Source organism: Diceros bicornis, chromosome 24, assembly GCF_020826845.1.
Source record: "Diceros bicornis minor isolate mBicDic1 chromosome 24, mDicBic1.mat.cur, whole genome shotgun sequence".
Classification (NCBI taxonomy): Eukaryota; Metazoa; Chordata; class Mammalia; order Perissodactyla; family Rhinocerotidae; genus Diceros; species Diceros bicornis.
Window position 1 is genome coordinate 30,698,733 of NC_080763.1, and position 18,751 is coordinate 30,717,483.

At 38.3% G+C, this 18,751-nt stretch overlaps 2 pseudogenes; both read right to left on the minus strand.

Moving 5' to 3' along the window:
* Window positions 1-835: 835 nt before the first annotated feature.
* On the minus strand, window positions 836-14,610 carry LOC131420730 (uncharacterized; annotated as a pseudogene).
* Window positions 14,611-15,139: 529 nt separating this feature from the next.
* LOC131420731 (tyrosine-protein kinase CSK-like) lies at window positions 15,140-17,910 on the minus strand (annotated as a pseudogene).
* Between the last annotated feature and the right edge of the window lie 841 nt (window positions 17,911-18,751).

The following is an 18,751-nucleotide window of genomic DNA, read 5'->3' on the forward strand; positions in this document are numbered from 1 at the left end:
AACACCCTCACAGAAATACACAGGATAATGTTTTATTAAATATCTGGGCATATCATGGGCCAGTCAAATTGACACATAAAATTAACAATCACATCACAAGTCCACCCCTTGTCATCTTTCCATTCCTATGCATCTCTTTAAACCACACTTAATCTCTAAGTGAAGACAATAACAAGGTCACAAGTCCAACTAATATGATACAGCTAACCTGTGTAAGACTGGAAATGTGCTAAACTCTTCCCCAGAAGACGAGGTAAAGTCCTTGAATTATGGTTACTCTTCTGTTTGATAATCTGTAACTTAAATAGTATCATGTAAAGTCAATATATCTTATGTTACATGATTGCGGAATGAGGAAAAAAAGATACTGGAATGACACAATCACACACACAAACATATTCATAACAAAAGAAAGAGAAAATATTCATGACAATTATAGTTCTTTCTGTAACTAGTCACGTGGTCATACCTGGTATTTATAGTTACCTTCTTCTAATATCAATTTGGTATTCCCTGTGGCTTTAGCATGCACCTCAACTGGTTATGGTTCTTTACCCGGTGGTATGTTTCAAATCTTAATTCCTGAAGGATATGGGCCATTAGTAGTCCTTCCTGGATTGGGTTGTTGTAGTTTACCATTGACCTTAACTATAGAGCATGGTAATACTAAGAGACAGCCCAAGGAATGCTGTATTCTAGGCATACTCTTTCTTACCTCCATTGTGGAGAAGTAGTCCAATTTCCCCTTGGTAATCGGGATCAATCATCCAAGCCAATACATTAACTCCCTTCTTTGCTTGTTGATTCAGAGGTGTGAGGAGCCAAAGTGGCTGGGTTACAGTCTTAACTTCCAGTTCAATGGGATCATTGTTGCGTCTCCTGGTGGAAGCATCATATACAAAGAAGACAAATCTATATCCAAGTAAGTGTTTATTCCATCAAGAACAAAATGCTGACTCTTCCATGACGGAAGCTATTCATTGTGATTAACCTACCACCAGGTAGGTGGTTGAGCACCCCAAAGAATGATACCATAGTGGGGACTCAATGTTGGTCTCTGCTGCTGGTAAATTGGGCACTCTGCAGCGGATGTAACCAGGTTAGCCTTGGTGAGTGGAAGTCTATGTTGCTGAGTTCATGCATAATCTCCATCCCTACCACCATGGCAACTTTGCTTATGATCCTATTTTGTGATGATAAGAGTGACTGGGCAAAGAGGTTGTCGGGTATCCACAGAACAAGTTAACCAATCCACTTGATTATTAAAAACCTCCTCTGCTGAGTCACCCTTTATTGAGCATTCAAGTGGGTCATAAATATCTTTATGATTTTTTCCCATTGAGAGAAGTCCATCCACACACCTCTTCTCCAACTCTCCTTGTCATTAATTTTCCAATCATCTTCCTTCAAAGTCCTTGACCATTTAGGGGCCACAGCCCTTGGCCACATTGTCCACAGCCTATGAATCAGTATATAATTATATATTTGGCCATTTCTCTTTCCAAAGTGAACAACAATGTACACCACTCAAAATTCTGCCCACTAGGAGGATTTTCCTTCACCACCGTTCTCCAGGGATGTCCCACAAAGAGACTATAGTATTGCAGCCATCCACTTTTGAGTGGTTCCTGCATATCTTGCAGAAATACCCGCAAAACAGGCCTGAGTCTTCTCTTTCTCTGTCAAGTGATCATAGGGAACTCTCCAAGAGATCATAGGTAAATGCTGGGTGAGAGAAGGCAGTATAGCAGGCATGGAAACCATGGATGTTTGAGCTACTTTTTCATATAACTTACTTGTGCCTTCAGGGCCTGCTCAGACCTGATCTTTAGGCACCGTTCCCATTTAATGTTGGAGTGCTACTGTGCATGCCCAATGTTATGGCTTGGTGGATTAGATAACACCCAGTTCATGATGGACAATTCAGGTCACATGGTAACTTGGTGGCCTATGGTTAAGTGTTCAGTCTCTACTATGGCACAGAAGCAGACTGGGAGCTGTTTCTCAAAAGAGAAGTAGTTACCTGTAGAAGATGGCAGAGCTTTGCTCCAAAACCCAAAGAACCTGTTCTTCCATCTACCTATAGTTGCCTGCCAAAGTCTCCAAACAGCATCCCTATCTGCCACTGCCATTTCAAGCACTATTGGATATGCTGGATCATGTGGCCCAAGTAGTAGAGTAGCTTACACTGCAACCTGGACCTGTTGCAGAGCCTTCTCTTGTTCCTGGTCCCACTTAAAACTAATAGCTTTTCAGGTCACTTGGTAAATAGGCCAGAGTAACACACCCAAATGAGGAATATGTTGTCTTCAAAATCCAGAGGCCCACTAGATGTTGTTCCTCTTTTTTGGTTATAAGAGGGACCAAATGCAACAACTTGTCCTTCGCTTTAGAAGGGATGTTTTGATATACCACTGAGGTAGAGGCCTCTGAATTTTAGTCAGATTTATTTGCCACCCTCTGACACACATATATCTTATCAATTAGTCTAGAGTAGTCATTACTTCTTGCTCACTAGGTCCAACCAGGCTAATGCTATCAATGTAATGGATCAGTGTAATATCTTGTGTAAAAGGTAATCAAGATTCTTGCGGACTAAATTATGACATAGGCCTGGAAGTTGATATACTCCTGAGGTAGACAGCAAAGGTATATTGCTGGCTTTTCCAGCTGAAAGCAAACTGCTTTTGGTTGTCTTTATTGCCAGGGATGGAGAAAAAGTCATTTGCCAGATCAATAGGTGCATGCCAGGTATCAGGGAATGTGTTAATTTGTTCAAGCAATGAAACCACATCTGATTCAGTAGCTGCAATTGGTGCCACCACCTGGCCAAGCTTACAATAATCCACTGCCATTCTCCAAAATATATCTATCTTCTGCACAGGCCAAATAGGCGAGTTGAATAGGGACGTGGTTGGAATCACTACCTCTGCATTTTCCAGATCCTTGATGGTGGCAATAATCTCTGCAATCACTCCAGGAATCTGGTATTGCTTTTGGTTTACGATTTTCCTAGGCCGAGTCAGTTCCAGTGGATTCCCTTTGGCCTTTCTTATCATAATAGCCCTCATTCCACAGGCCATGGAATCAATGTTTCAGCTGCTGAGTGTCTATTCCAATTTTACATTCCAGAACTGGAGAAATAACCACAGGATGGGTTCAAGGACCCACTGAGCTCACTATGAGATGGCCTAAGCTAAAACTCCATTGATTGCCTGCCTTTCATATGCCACTACTTTGACTGGTGGACCACGATGACATTTTGGGTCTCCTGGAATTAGCTAGTGTCCAGTAATCCCTGCAAATTCTGATTATGTCATTTCCCCTAATGGACGATTACACTACTAAAACACTCTCGGTCCCTTTGGGGAACGTGGGGAGAACAATTAATGTATAAATTTTAGACAGTGTATTGGGGTTCTTCTGCAAGAGGACCTGGCCTCCACTTTATTCGAGTGATTCTGGGTCTAAACTGGCTCAAGTCTGGGAATAGATGGAGGGGCCATGACTCTGTTTTTATGATTCAGATTGGGATTTTGCTCACTAGACTTAGAAGTTTCTGCTTATACAGACGGAGTAAGAAGTTAATAGGCTTCCTATCTATTTCACTTCTAGGAACACGATGATCAAGTAGCCACTGTCATAAACCTACATGAGTCAGATTGTTCTGATTGCTGCTTTGACTCTGCTTTGCATTAATTACAGTAAACCACACCCACCTTGCCTTTGGTGGTTAAGTACCGTCACTTGGCTTCTGCTAACCCCATATCCAATTACTCCTATTGCATTTAGGTTTCTCAATTCAGTGACTGCCGTCCCCACTGTATAGTCTAGCTTATAGAGGGGAATGATCACAGAGATCTTCAAGAATACTGAGGCTCCCTCACAAATTTATTTCTCATGTTGGTGAAAGGTATGTCTTCTGGACTCTCCCATTGTAGACTGAGTAGGTCTTAAATGACAATCCTCTCTAATATTCCAATTTCCCTAAGCCTTTGACTCCCTTACGTTACATTAAATGAAGACAGCTCTGGCATTTCCAACTCACTCATTATGGGCCACATTTTGGGCCATATTTCAGCCAAACAACCAAACAGTTAGAGCCCTTTCCAACTCCTGGAGTTACAACATTAAATGCAGAATCTCTGCTTAGTGAGCCTATGTCAGTAAACTTGGCTCGATCTGACTTTATGTTACTTCCACAATTATGGTCCTGTTTTATTTATTTAGAAGTAAACTTTGCTCTATTAACATTATTGCTCCTCATTTTACCTAATCCTGGGCCTGGGACATCAAAAGCGCTTAGTAGATATTCACTGATAAAGAAATTAACTAATGAATGTCTTTAGACTTTTAAGCAGAGGTACTACTTTGTAATGAAGAGTTGAGTTATTGCTTCTATTACTAGAATCAGAATGTGTAGGCGAGGTTACAAAACATAAGGATGTGACTAAGAGTTATTAATTCAAGCAAGGTAGATGTTTGAGAAAGAGTTAGCTCAGACTGGTGGCTCATTCCTGAGTTGCCTTCTATACTGGGAAGTACTGATTTAAGACTTGGATTAAGAGACAGCAAGCTAGAGAAAGCTCAAAATTTAACAACTGGCTTCCTAGTCTCAAGATAGGAGTAAGATCAGGGACTAGGCTGACCCTATGATTAGCCTCTAGTCTAGAGAAATCAAAGACAGATACAGCAAGGAAAAGAATACAGAAATAGAGAAAAGAATCCAGAGCAGCTCATCTCTGTAGCCTTGGAACCCAAACTCTTCTAGCTTACAAGAGTGTTGTTCATGAGGAAGAATCAAGGAAATAGAAGGTCACTTATTTCTGCTTTTTTGTATGCGTGATTTTATTTTTTACATTTATCTAGCTTTTTAAAGTAATCACACATGGTATAGAGCAGAAAGTTACTAATCTATACCTAATTCTGATTGCAAAAGCCAATTCATTTTCTCTACCTTAGGTAATTTAAGTGCAGAGAAAACAATTAGGCAGAGAAAAAGGCCTAATGTTTTTACTTTATTCACGTTATGTTTCTAATTTGTCACTGAACTGGCAGTCCAAAAAAGCTGGAAGGAAAAACTCAAACGCATCTTGCATTCTAGAATTTGGCTTTAGACTTTCCAGGTCAAGAGTGAAGCAAAACATGTGTGTAGGGTTTGTATGGATAGGTGTGTGTGCACGCGTGTATATTTCTAGGTGGAGATGCAGAACTATCCTGAGGTACCTTGCCATTTTAATAGCTTATTTTCAGAACAATGAAAAGAGAAAGGTTTGCCCTTGATAAAGAGAAAAACGTGGTGGGACATCAGCAGTCCTTTCTCAAGGCACATTTCTCTTTGGGATGAAGTTTAGAAAATGAATGGGGACAACCTTAGATTATGTGCTAATTTGTTCCAGGTTGCAAATTTATTGATCTTTGGCTGCAGGCAATTACTTGAATAGGTGGCAACAGGCACAAAGTGTGACAAGAAAGAGAAGGAACAATGTTCATCATGTAACTCAGAGTCTGCAGACATCACAGCTTCAACTCAGAGAGAAAAACCCCCAAGGAAGCCTAAAACTCTTTAGTGGAGAAGAACAGATTTTTTTAAGGCATGTTTTCTCAACCTCAACACTATTGACATTTTGAGCCGGACATTTCTTTGTTGTGGAGACTTTCCTGTGTATGGTAAGATGTTTAGAGCATCCCTGGTCTCTACCCACTGGACACCAGTAACAACTCTCCTTCACTCCCAAGTCTTGATAAGCATAAACTTCTAAATATTGCCAATAGTACCCAAGGATCAAAACCATTCTCCCTCTCCCAACTGCTTATGTGTTTTAAGAGAATAAGAAACACAAAGTATTGAATTCAAGTATTGAACTCCTTATGGACAGTCTATATCCTCAAATAAATAAAATACACTTTTAATGTAAAATATGGAGGATTCAAAGCAAGATATAGCAGTTTAGTCAGTCATAAAGTTGACATTAGTAATTCATTCATTCACTTATTCTACCAACATTTACTGAATGCTAACTAGATGTCAAGCCCGTGCAAGGATCTAGAGAGCTTAGTCTGATGAGACAAATAATAAATAATGGGACAATTTTAAAGGAAGATATGCACAGGGTATTGTAGAACCTCTTTGTTGAGTGAGCTAACCAGTCTGAATAGAAGCATCTTTCTAATTATTCCTCTCCATAAAATCTCTTGACATATTTTCTCTTGGGACATGACAAACTTTTTCTGGCAACCCATTAATACTCTAATCTCCTCATACCACAACCACCCTTTTTATTATTTTCTTGGTGTAATGTTGGAGTTTAAAAACAAAATTAGTTTTATTCCTTGGCATTAGCAGTGTAAGTCCTCATGTGACAGCAGCTTGAGTGTCTGGGAACGCTCTCTCCCTGAGAGCAGCAGCAGAGGATGAACTGGCTTTTAAACAGAATCATATTCGCAAGTGGCCAGCAGGTTGGAATGTGATAACAGCCAGCAGACACTTCACACGGGTTTACTCAGCCAAATTTGGGAAGCTTCTGTCATACGCCATTGTAAAGTGAACAATCAAAGTTGGTCTTGGGGGAAGGTTCTTGCGCACTGCCACCAGGTCTGTTTACGGTCGTTGAAAGAGGAGGGGAAAACCATATAGATTAAAAGAGAAAGACGAGTTGGATTTTGGGGACAGATTGCAAATTTTACAGACATTTCCGAAAAATAGGTGTATTTTGACTATCCTGACTCAATCTGTATTTTTCATCTAATCCCTCTCTTTCAGTATGCCTAAGAGATTTAATTTAAAGAGAATGGTTGGGCCACATTGTGACGCAGCTTTTTGTAGGATTCATTTTATCTTTACTTTTCAGAATATGGCTGGGGTGGGGAGATTGTGTCTGTGTTGACGTCTCGTAATCAGCTTGTTACTTATGGAATGAACTCTAGTATTTTAAAACATGAAAATGATGATATTAAAATAATATTTACTTGTTTTTAGTTTTATTTATTTCCCTGAATTCCAAATGTTCGGGAGTCCCTCTAAGTTAGAATATCTCAGAGTGCTAAACTGAATAAGATAAATAAATGTTAAACATGTTAAATTGAAGATTTATAAGATAAATAAATAATTTGCATTAAAATAAGTCGTCCATTGTATGAAGCAAGATTATTTCACCAAAATGATTTAGCAAGGACTGTGCATGATTTTATGGATAGTGGGGTAGCCCTGGGAGAAGAAGGCTAATCTAGGACTATCAGAGTCAATAGGCACTTCTGTTATAAAAAAATGCATGCTAATGCGATAATTTACAATTGTTATTTTCAAAGAAGTACTTGTCTGTCTTTTTTTTTTTTTTTTTGGTGGGGAAGATTGGCCCAGAGCTAACATCTGAAGCCAATCCTCCTCTTTTTGCTGATGAAGATTGGCCCTGGGCTAACATCCATGCCCATCTTTCTCTACTTTATATGGGACACCACCACAGCATGGCTTGATGAGCCGTGTGTAGGTCCTTGCCCAGGATCAAGACCTGCGAACTCTGGGCTGCCGAAGTGGAGCACATGGACTTAACCGCTACAACACTAAGCTGGCCCCAAGAACCATTTTTCTTACGTAAGATTGTTCCAGAACCCATAATAATCATCAAAAAAACTACAGACCAAGGTGAAGAAAAATGTTTACTTTTGAAGTATAAGTAGAACTTAGAAACTTTTTCAACTCATTTTTTAAAAATGATGTTTCTACCTCTGCTTCTAGTAAAATAAATCTTATTTTAGTGGAAATAAATGGCATAAATGTAATTTACTTTTCTGACATTTATGTGTTTGTTTTCTTTTCCCATTTAACTTTACGGGAACTATAAAACCAAATTAGTTAGAAAACCACTCCTGTGCTTAAAAATGTTTTCTGTGTAATTGGTGTATGTTTTACGGATATGAGATCACCATTAGTAATAATATTAGTAAATGTAGACCATCATTTATATTTAAATGGTATCCCATTAACAATATGTAATCAGAAAATTATGCAATTGGTAATGGAATCGATTTTATAAAACTGTTATTATACTTCTCAGAAGTGTACTTGGGAGGTAGTGTTAGAGTTTCCTTTCAGATCATGTCTAAAGAAGATAGGGAACAGCTAGAGCTTCTCAAAAGAAGTCTGCATTTTTTTATTAAAAGTGTATCAAATGAATATTTAATATCTTTGTTAATGGTATTATCTGATTGGTTTCATTACATTTAAATGTTAAAAAATGATTTTTTTAAACAATAGTATCTTAAATTATCAGTTTTCAAAATACTTTGAACAATTACTGCATCTGATCCTCAGGACAATAAGGGAGATGGAGCCTAGAGTGATCGCCCTTTTTACAGATGAGGAAAATTAGTAATATCTGAGAGAGACCTATCTCACAGTATATATGAGTCTGAACCCTAACAAGATCCAACAGTTTTACAGTATAACAATATGGCAGTGGTTGACTCGCCACAGAAGGATAGCTAAATATATAGATATTTATTATAAGTTTAAAAAAATGTCATGTGTTATATGTAATAAATATTATACATCACAGACTGAAGAAAGAAAGAAACTATGGGTAAAAACTTCCAGAAGAAAATTGCTTTCAGATTTAGATTATTTAAGCAAATCATCCAATCTAATCTAATCTAATCTAATCTTCAAAAAGTGTTTATTAAATGCTTAATTATAGTGTCCAATTTTAAAATATTAAAATATGCAAATCAGGGGCCAGCTTGGTGGCATAGTGGTTAAGTTTGCATGCTCTGCTTTGGCAGCCCAGGGTTCTCAGGTTCCGATCCTGGGTGTGGACCTATGCACTGTTTATCAAGCCGTGCTGTGGCAGGAGTCTCACATATAAAATAGAGGAAGGTGGGCACAGATGTTAGCTCAAGGCCAGTCTTCCTCAGGAAAACGAGGAGGATTGGCAATGGAGGTTAGCTCAGGGCTAATCTTCCTCACCAAAAAAAAAAAAAAAAGCAAATCAAACAACACACGGCGTTAAGAAAAGCAAGATATCTTTCTACGCAGCTGATATCATTGAAAGATTAACTTGGGCTACTTTGTTCTGTAGAATGGGCCTAGTAAAGGTTATACACACACAGCAAGTACAGAAGGAGAAGGAGAACTGCATTTTGTTTAACAGAAACCTAATGGTTCATTTTGGTTGTTGAAAGTTGGCTCTCAGTGCAGGACTGAAATGAAATAGAGCGGACAAAGGAAAAGCTAAATTGCTCTGCAAAATCAAGTGAGGAGTAATTAGAGATTTTCATAAAGTGAATGAATGATTTCCAGTGAATGAGGAAGGGAGGGATTTAGGAAGAATTTTGAGAAATAGAAGCACATCATAGTAGGAAATAAACAGAAGTTAGGTGGAAAATCTTCCTATTTTTCTTCGGGTGTTGAGTACACACCGGGTGTTAGGCACCATTATCAGCACTGAGAAAGCAGAAGTGAACTGAACATACAATGGTCTTTAAAATCTACTGATGAGATATGCCCTGTGTTGGTCATAGTTAAAAAGTTTCCTATGAAAATAGATGTCCGATTAGACCTCTCTCCCACTTATTAGTGTCTCTCTCTTACTCAGAATCTCTTCACTGCTGTCTTGTACTAGTCTGTTGCTTTTAAGACCAAGTCTTCAGTAAAATTTAACACTGTTATTTGTATGAGAGGTAATTTGGGGGAAAAAAGATAAAAAGTTCGCTATAATATAGTTTTAGATCTCATGAGGAAGTAAGAGAGAAAGAGACAGAAGAAGCCAAATTAGAATTTGACCAAGGATTCAGCTTGAATAGAAAATCACAGCAAAGGTGATTATGACTAGAAGCCCTGAATAGTCACAGAAATATTGGGAAAAACAGTGAAATTCTGTCAACACGTAAAATAGAATATGAGCATTTTTTAAAAAGGTCAGGATGACTTCAGGTGATATCTGGGTTTATATACTTCAGAGGATTGCAGTTAAGATAAAAATAATAAAATGTATTAAAACAATCTAGCATATTCCTTGGCTTGTAGATCAATAAAAAGGCAATGTCTCTTCCACTGCATCTTAACTCAAGTGACTGATAATGGGCCACAGTAATGATGGAAACCCAGAAGTAATAGTCATGTCCCAAAGTGAATGAATTTTGTTATTCACTTGTAACTAATTCTGTCACGACGACACAGATATAACATAAGTGTTTGCAAGAGTATTAGGGGAAAAAAAGGCTTATATGAGATTTGGGGAGAAAAAAGGCTATCCCTTTACATTTCTATTAAATATTTTTCAGTCTATAGTCTCATAACTGGATCTTGAGATACAAAATTAAAGATTGCAGAAGCACCAATAAAAACAAGTGCTCATCAAGTATGGGTGGTCTCATATAGACCTTTACATCTAATTGTGCAATGTGTCTGGAGAGCAGGCAGCTTGCTGAGAATAATAACAATTCTGGAACTGGCAAATGGCAAGTTTTAAAATATTTTCAAAGGTGCTTCATTTGGTGATCAAGTTTTGACTGAACCCATCCTTCACTTTAAGATTACACAGTATGTAGAATTGTTATGTAAATTACGACAGGGAATGTATTGTAAAAAAGTTCCCAGTGCTAATGTCTAAGCTTAACACACACACAAGCACAATATATAAAACAAACTCTAATGTATAAAAATTAGAACATATAGATACACTGGATGGGTAGAGACTTTCATATAAAACATTTGTCCTGTGATTTTGGGTTTAGGATTTTGCCTAGAGAAACAAAACAAAACAAAAACTCTAAAATCAGAATAAAAGAGATTATAAAAACCTAAAAGGAGATTCTCTATTTCTGAGGCGGTTGTCTGTATGTACTTGAGAAACAGTTGGAAATGAAATGAAAGCAGAGCATGAATCTTGAGCAACATTCACAATGGTTGAAAAGTGGTCTTTCCTAAGACTATATCAATAATATCATTTAATGGAAAAGGGAATTATTTTCAGTATCCCCAAGTGGGTCACTGTTAGAGAATAAAAATCAAAATAATAAAACCTAAGAACATGATTCCTTTAAACTTCAATGAGTATAGATATATATTCTTTATCTGTCTAGATTTAAGCTTTTATATTAATAAAGTTTGATTAAGATGCTTTGTTTAGCATCAACAAGCACTTACCATTATTCAAAAGAAAAATAATATTCAAATTTCTCCTAATAGATGGTCTATTCGGACTGAAACTAGTCTACATAGCAAGAAATACTTGAATTGTATTTTCTTTTCAAGGACTTTCAAAATGACTGATATATGCTAGAATTTTTAAGTACATTTAGATATTTAAAAATTAAAATGATCTCTAAGAGTAATTAGATCTTCAAGTAGCCACAAGAAAGCTGACTTGTGTAATATCAGATTTAAGAGCATCCTAAGCCTGGTAATTTCTCCCAAGTGTTATTAAGGCATAACACTGTGCACTGTTAAAATATTTGCTAGTGAATTATGTGTTATCTTAAACGGTGAATTAACATCAAAATAGTGTGAGCAAAGATTTACTTTAAACATCAGGTATAATCTAGACCACTGTGTTTTAAACCCAGGGGCACTGTTCACATTGTCCTCATCGTCTCTACTAGGGTCGGGCAGTTCACAGTCTCACGGACAGAAGACGCAAGCCTGTATATAATTCTAATACAATGAGGCCTTAGATATAAACGTGGTAGCTACTGAATAACAAAAATTGCACCCAAATATGGGAAGTCGGTTTAGTATTTGATAGGAACTAGACTAAGAACTCAATATCTATCATCTACTCAATCCTCTTAATATCTAAAGACCGGTAAAATATCTAGCACATGGTAGGCACTTGATAAATATTCATTAAAAAAATGAATCTTTATGTTTGAACTAGGAAACTGAGGCTTGGAACCTTAAGTGACTTATCTAAGGGATTCAAACCCATTTCTTTCTGATTCCAAATTCAGATCTTATAACCATAGAGAATTTTAGTTGACAGGTTCCTACTTCAAATCCTAAATAATCTATGGGTGGCAAAAACTGTCTTTCCTTCTAGGTCTGAGCATCCCTGATATAGTAGACAGATGATTCTCCTCATGACGAGTCCAGATTTGCCTTAGTTGGGCTAGTCTGCTGAAAGCAGCCTATACTTATGCCGTTCATGATAAAAGTGGTACGACTGATAAATATTTACAAATTGTAGCTAAATAATGTGACTTGCTTGTTAAATATTCATTAAGCCAATATCCTCAGAAGCAGACTATTAATTTTTCAGAGAAGATTTTTTTTAAGAAACAGGAATAAGTGAATTAGTTAAATTCTTTTCTTATTTTGTCTGAAACAAAAATAAAATAAATGCAGGTCTAAGTTTTGGCCCTAAGATTTGAGTATCCTCTAAAACTCAGTAAGGTTAGCTTTACATTTTTATAAATAACACTTATTAGAGATTGTGTTTGCAGGGCTCCAAGACAACCTTTGGGATCAATGATTTGTTAAAAGGACTCCAAGAACTCAGAAAAGTTGTTATACCTGCAGGTATAGTTAATTACAGCAAAAAAAGATACAGATTTAAACCAGCAAAGTTAAAAGGTGCATAGGGTACAGTCCAGGAGAGACCATGTGTGAGCTTCCCATTGTCCTCTCCCAGTGTGGTCAAATGAAGAATTCCTAATTCTCCCAGCAATGATATATGACAAGGTACACGAAGTATTCCCAACCAAGGAAGCTACATTAGCCTTCATGTTCAGGGTTTTTATCAGAGTTGGTTACACAGGCGTGGCTAACTATGCATAAGGCTGGTCCTAGTTACACAGTGTCTAGCCCTTCAAGGTCAAACTGGTATCATATGACCCAAGGCCCTCACCATAAATCACATTGCTGGTATAAGCAATGTGGCATGGCCCAAGTCCTCAGGTAAACAAAGATGCTCTTATCAGGCAGGCTATTCCAAGGGCTTATAGGTTATCTCTAGGAGTCAGGCAGGGCCAGACTTTTCAATGGAGTGAGCAATGTTCAGACACCCAATCCTGCTGAATTAATTCTTTACTGCACAGGGACTGAGCAATGGGTAAAGTAAAACTGACCAGTGTTAATCTTATATATAATATTTATAATTGTATCTAAATTTAATATATTTTGACATCAATATGCACATTATCCAAATCATTAACTTCCCTATCTGTCATCCCCTCCTCCATTCCTATATATTTCCCACTGAAGTCTGAAATTTCTTCAACATATGATTGGGAGAATTGTGCTGTGCCTCTTAGGCAAAGGGAAGAGAGATAGACATAAAAGCATTTGGAGGAAGATGACTTGGAGGCATCAGCAATAAATAGAGGTAGAAGTAGAAGAAAAATTGAAATGCAATTTTAGAACTTATGACTAAAAACGCAGAGTTTTGAACAATTTGCATGAAGATGACAACTGAAGTTTCAAGACACAGATACAAGTGGGTTGTCTAAAAGAGAAAAGTGGTTAGAAATTATTGTTGTTATTTTTCTTTTGTGTATTCCCTATTTAATTTATTTGAGTTAGACTTCAAGATTCAAATCTCTCCAAATGTTGTTCCAGTAAATCTTGGCTCTCTGGAGAGTTTCATGGAAACATGTTGCTGTCTGTTGCCCCCACAGAGTTGAACTTGCTCTCATTTGAGCAGTTGCTTCTGTCTAGCTTGGTTGTTTCCAGTTGGAAACAGTTCCTATAACTCTGAAAATATTTATCTTGATTACATGTTAAACCCTATAGTGTTGAGATATTACATCTGCATACATGCATAAACACATGTGAAAATATATGTTTTTAATCATTTATGTTCAATCATGATGTACATTTTAATTTCTCTACTATATTCATGGTGTAGTATCCTACTTAGTTTTCCAAATGTTGGCTTCCTAGAGTACTTTGTAAAACACAATTGAATCAGTGGCTTAATAATAACTATGATTGTGGGGAAGTCATTTTGTGCTAGGCACTGGTTTAAGAGCATAACCTATTTTCTCACATAGTGCTAAGAAAACTGTTACAAAGTAGGTAATATTCATCACACTTTTTGCATGTGAGGAAACTGGACTTGAGATAATTTAAGCTGATAGTTGAAGTCCCAATCTAGTCAGAGGCTGAAATAAGATTCAAACCCAGGATTTCTGACTCTAAAGCCCTTCACATCAACACTGATGCTGTGTTCAGGGTTGTTTCTCAGGCCACAGCCTCCAGTGAACATGTCACAGCCCTTCTGCAGGCTGATGCAGATACCGATGCCTCTACTATCATGAAAAAGATGTAAGAAAACAGGCCTTTGTGAATATATATGCTTGGTTTGCCTAATAGGTATCTCTGAGATAGTACAATTCTGATTACTAATCTTTACCTATTTGCTTACTCTAATAATGTCAACAAATAATATTTTGCATGCTAATTGATGCATGCCAGTGTTTATCCTAGTAATATACGTTTATACATAGTTTTCTTTTCTTATGGAGTGGTTTATTTTGATTCCATCCTACAAGGCAGGTGGGAGGGCAGCAGCTTACATGAACTCCAAGCCCTTGACAGACGCCTGCCATGGGCGCCCACAAACTGTGCAACATGGTTGAGAGCACACACTGGGAGATGGAGATAACACCGGACATGGAGCATGGAGTGAGAAACAAGGCTGCAGTGACAGGTCCCTAGAGAGGGGCCTGGTCCCCCTACCCTTGTGGACAGGACAGGATAAATGAGATTCGTCCTTCTTGTAAAATGCCCATTTGCTGGGTACTTTCGTTCTCATCTTGAAAAATAATAAAAACTAAACACACAGAAAAAATATCTCAAAAAAGGAAGGGAATTGACCTCTAAAAAGGTGAGATGTGGGAGGCCAGGAGAAACCTGACCATGATAGAGGGCGTCTGCCTCCTGCTCCTCAGCCTCCTACCTTCTTGGCCCCTTTTGTGGAGCTCCAGAAGCCCCACAGGTGGGGCCATGAGAAAAGGTGCCAGGCTTAGGCAGGTTCCTTGGGGTAGGGGGTGTGGCAGAGGGGACACAGGTTGGGACAGAGAAAAGAGGCCCACTGACCCACTAGGCTTAGTTCTGGTTTGGGCCCAGGGAGTGGGGGCACCAGGTCCACAATCCATCCAGGTTCAGTCCCCACAGGCCCATGACCTAGGTGGAGGCTGGCGGTCACAGGTGCAGCTCATGGATTTTGATGTGCTCGAGCTGTTCGAGGAGCTACAGGAAGGAGGGCTGCGTGGCAGGGTCCAGGTGACAGCAGTTCTTCCTTACCTTTCAGACTGCAGGTGGGCAGCCAATGGGAGCAACCATCTCGTAGCCATTCTCCACCTGAGGGATGACGTCCTTCAGGGGAATTCTTGGATAAGGCACTTGCCCAAAGGAGTAGACTTCCCAGAGAAGGATTCCGAAACTCTATACATCAGATCTGGTGGAGAATTTCTTTTCTCTCAGGGCCTCAAGGGCTGTCCACTTGACCAGCAGCTTGCCTGTGTCTGGAGTCTGTACATGATCTTGGCCACGTTACCCCTGGACACCAGCATGATGCCGGAAGCCAGGTCCGGTGTATGAAGTTGTTGCCCTCTGGGTATTCCATGGCCTCACAGAAGTCTAGTGAGAATTCACAGAGACAGTCTCCACCCAGCATCCACTGACCCCACAACCACTGATAATCCACTAGGCTCCCCTTGGCCATGTACTCAGTAACGATGTAAAGCCCACCTTTCTCCTCCACGATCATGCCCAGAGGCTGTGCCTGGCTGCTATGCTGAAGTTGTGTCTTGACAAAGGCTGAGATGTAGTGCTCCACCTGCTGCATGAGGTTCTTGAAGTACACCTCCTCGTCAGTGCTGAGCTTGCTGGCGTGGTATATGATGCAGTAGTGCTCCACCTTGCTGTCGCAGTTCACACACAGCGTGTAGTCTCCGGGTAGTTTGTGCTCTCCCGCACCAGGAACAGGCCTGTCTCCGGGCTGGCACAGAAGTGCCCCCAATGGGAGGCGTGAGCTGGTGCTGTCCGTGGTGCTGATACTCCTACTGCTGCTCAGCTGGGGCCTCCACCGCCTCCAGAGACTCGCTGCAGGTCAGCGCCAGGGCGGGGCTGGCCCTTCGCCCTTGACCACCACTCAGGAGATGGCCTTGTTGGTTTTGTTGTCTTTTTATCTGTCTTCTGATGATCCTTTTTTGTGTTTAAACTCTGGGTGCTGGGAAACTGCTAAGGTTTTATACTAGTTTTTCCTTCCTTGTTTTTTTTTTTTTTTCTTTGCAAGAGAGTTGAATTCCTTATACCTCTGGAGTCCTTACTGGTTAGCCTGGCCTATGCAAAGACCTGGCTGGGACTGCTTTCCTCCTGGCTCCAGCCTACTCTGCAGAGGCCTGTCCTCAAGAAGGAGCCATCCTCTCCTGGGTTGGTCATATGGAGGTCAGTGGGGGGAGTACTGGTCACACTCTAGTGTCTGTGATGCCCAGAGCAAAGAGAAAATCTGAACGAATAGATTTTTGAAGGGTGAGGATAGCTTAATAAGCTATTGGTTTCCAAGAAGAAAAAATGTACACATTACATTACATTTACCTATTTTTTTCTATTAGTCAGTTTCCACTATGGAAATACATATTTGAAGATATATTTTACACATAACAAGAGATAAATATATAATATATAACAAGGCACAAAATCTGGATATGAAGCTGAATTGAGTTTCTGCAAATATTTTGAAGTAAAATATGCGGAAAGTTTAGTTTATCATAAATATTTGGGAAGGTTACCAAGGGAATTCTGTACTTGGTCTCTAGATGTCTTGAAATTGTCATTTATACCTCACAGTTATGTGCTAATATGTGTCTAATTCCCCTATAGGCAGGCAATTTGAGATTTAAGCTAATTCTTAACATGGAATTATTAAAACCTCCTTTCTTAAAAATGGTCATTATTAAGGAGAAATTAAACTTTAATCTAAAAAAACCTGCAATTTTAAATGTGATAGTTTAAAATTCATTAATTGAGCTATAGATCTTCATTAATTTATTCAGTAAAATTTTACTGACCATTTACTATAGGCCAAGTCTAATGCTTGGTTAGGAGAATGAAATATGTACAAGAGATAATTCCTGATCTCAGCGAGCTAATAGCAAATACAAGAAGGCTTACAGTTCCCGAAAAATCTCAGTTGAATATGATGAGTGTTGGGGATAAAAAAAGGTGTTAAAGTAGTTTAAAGAAGAGGCATCAAAATCAGCAAGTTATTTTCTTCTGGCTTTCGAGGTATCATTGACAAATTGTATATATTTAAGGAGTATGATGTGATGATTTGAGATATATATATATATATATATACACACACACACACACACACACACACGGTAAAATAATTACCACAATCAAGCTAATTAACATATCTATCACCTTACATGGTTACCTTTTGTGTATGTGTGAGTTGAGAATACACTTAAGACCACTTAGGGTGTACTCTGTTGACAAATTTCACATGTACAATACAGTATTATTAATTATAGTCATCTTGCTGTATTTCAGATCCTCAGAACTTATAATTGAAAGCTTCAACCCATTCACCAAGTTATTTTAAGTGGCCGATTTAGTCTTTGTTATATATTTTCTTTTGTGTGGAGATTTAAAAAATTATTTTATATCTAATTTGTATCTGTTCACATTCAGAATCATTTTGTTATGTTTTTCCCCCCAGAATTGTATCAAAAAGAAAAGAAATGTTAACATTTTGCGTGAATCAAGCCTAATATCGTAGAGTAGACTTCCTTCTCTTGTAAGCTCCCCAAAAGGCAGAGAAGTGAAAGATGATGAGCTGGTATGAAAATTACAGATAGGTGTATTGTCAGAAGAATTTCTCATTCACGTCTATAGTTGGAAATACTCATTTTTTCCCAAGTCCTTTTTATCTGCCATTTAGCAAAAATCCAATTACCGAGCATGAGCCGACTGCCTCATAAATAACATCCTCTTAGCTTTCCAATCACACAATTCCAATTCTGTATTTTGTCAGCAAAAGTCCTGTTTTTAAAAATAATACTTCGGCCATCTGCTTACCCATATGTGCTACACATCACTGAATGTTAGATTTTCTGCAAGTTTTATAGACAGTACTACAAATCTTGAATGTGTTTTCTCTCATAATTAGCATTTTACAACCACATTAAATTGATCACAGGTAAACTGTTTCATTTTGGCGTGTTATTTTGATTGTAATCAGACTACTTGCTGAAAAGTGATTTTGTAGCCAATATATTTTAGTTACAGAGAGTTTTCTTTCCTCTTTTATAGCAAATACATTATTTTAAAGGTCACACTTGTCAGACCTATAAACTGAATCCCAGACTTGCAATGTAAGGCATCCCTCAAAGGATCCTTCAATGTTTACACTGGGGTGAAAAATGTTATCTTAGCAGCTCTATCGATTTCAATGACTGATGATGTCATTTGCAATCTCTACAAATGGCTCCTCCCAAATGAAAGAGAAAACTGCTTGGTCAGGGATTCGGCTTTCAGTTTTCATGTTCTCCTAAGTCATATATGTTTTGACCATTCCCTTTTCCTAAAAAACAAGATAAACCGCAAGCAGATGTATAGTGGAATCTGAAGTTACCATAGCTGTTCAACTGAGAAACTGTCCTAATTATGAATGAATTAGGGAAATTTTAATTCTCTTGGAAACCTGCCAAACTTAGACTTCAGTGCTTTTGTAACACAATCGTGAAGAATAAAACATTTCGACTCCTGTTTTTTAGTACCTCGTGTTTTCATGGTTAAAATGTA